Source organism: Sinocyclocheilus rhinocerous, unplaced genomic scaffold, assembly GCF_001515625.1.
Source record: "Sinocyclocheilus rhinocerous isolate Xijiao unplaced genomic scaffold, SAMN03320098_v1.1 scaffold236, whole genome shotgun sequence".
Taxonomy (NCBI): Eukaryota; Metazoa; Chordata; class Actinopteri; order Cypriniformes; family Cyprinidae; genus Sinocyclocheilus; species Sinocyclocheilus rhinocerous.
In genome coordinates, this window is record NW_015647064.1 from 843121 (window position 1) to 845039 (window position 1919).

Consider the following 1919-nt stretch of genomic DNA (forward strand, 5'->3'; position numbering starts at 1 on the left):
GGGGGGGGGATTCTTTTCTATACTGTATTTTGGAGTGTAGTGATCTCCATTGAGATATTCTGCTCAACTAAAAGCATCATACAGCCAGTCTGTGTTTTTCATGAGGCTGCTTGTGCTATTTGCTTCTACTAAATCTCAGTGACAATCTGTAATAAATCCAAACATAATCCAAACTTGTTTGTGATTAATTTAGTATGAATTAGTATTTATACATAGAAAAAACGTGAACATAATTTTAAAAATTGTTGAAGTTATTTTTAGGAATTTTACTATTTTAGCTTTTGAGAGACGTTTCTTAAGGTTTTGCCAATTTTCATAATGTAGAGAGTGTGTTAACGTATATGGTAAATGTAATGAATCAGGAAAGATGAGGTAAAATAAACCCTGCATATGAATTGATGTTCTATTAATATGTGTTTATGTGAGAGTACAATAATTCTGATGAAATGTGAAACAACATTTTTCAGCTGAGAACAATCATGATTATAATTTTTAAACAAAATAAAATTATTATCAGTTATCATGCAGCCCTAACTCATAACAAGTTATTCATTTTGCCTTAAAAATTAATGTTTAGTTACTGAGTTTTGCCTTTGTCGGGTAATATAAAGTGGTAACTGCATTGTTACTTTAAAGAGATATTTCTATATGATTTAACCCATATAAAGTAGTTTTGGTGGTATAAATTAATGTATTTAGGTTGATTCTGTGATGTTGAACCAAGTAAAAGCAGTTAATTTTGATGTTACCATTTTTATGTTACCTGTTTTTTAGTGTAGTATCTATTCTTTGGCACTGACAGTTGGGGTTGTAATGGCAGATACAGAGCTAATGTGACTTCATTCCTGATAACTAGGACAAGCAAATACTGGACAGAAGCTTATAATGTCAGTGATTGCCAAGGGAATAAGCTCATGCTTCATTCAGTATGTGCGGAGGGTCTTCTTGGGCACTATACATTAGAGTTGGAAGACAGTTTTATGAATGTAATCAAGATGATCAAATGAGACTGTAAAATTTTATACAGGCTATATAGTATCTTGTTTGGGGTTTGGCACTTTAAACATCTACCACCTTTGTTGCAGAAGGCAAAGATACTTTGTGATATGCTCCCCTTAAGTTAAATGAACTCTCTATTAATTTATAGCATTAGTTTTCTTCTCAAGTGTAAATCTAGCTAGTATGAGACTATTCTTATACACAGCTTATCAAGTGAGAAAATTCCCTGTTCCTGTAAGGTAAAGGTCCAATTCTGGGTCATTAAACAACCACATGTATTGATTAGGCCTGTCAAAATTATGCATGCGATTAAATGTATAACACAGTTCATTTTTCTTAACGCTTTTAAGGCATTTATTCAATATGACATCGGCCAAAATAATTGACAGGCTGAGATTAATAAAATCCTCCTTTGTACATTGTATTTATATATGCACATCAATTTTCTCTAGAAGTGTAATTCACATAAAATTGCTGAAACCAACTGCAAAACATATTTTCCTGAAAAATGTAACTGAATCCACTAACATGTTAATTACAAAAAAAGTTTAAATTTTAAATTAAAAACTTTAATTTAAGTTAAAACTAAAAACATTAATAAACATTTTAAGGACTTAAAAATAAAATAAACATTTTGTTGTATTATAACTGAAATGAAATAAAATATTGAAAACATATTTTATTTCAGCTAGTTGCCAACATTTATCATTTTTTATTAGGTTATTAAAAACTACACAGACATTTAACTAAAGAACTCTAACAAATAAAAAAAGTAACGTCTAATGTAAAATATTAACAAAAACTATATTACTATATTAAAATGTCAGTGATACTAAATAACACTTTCACAAATTGGTTTCCATCTAGAAGTTATGCAGTTTTTAAAACAGTCCTCCATTACGACTGTCATCAGGCTTCTA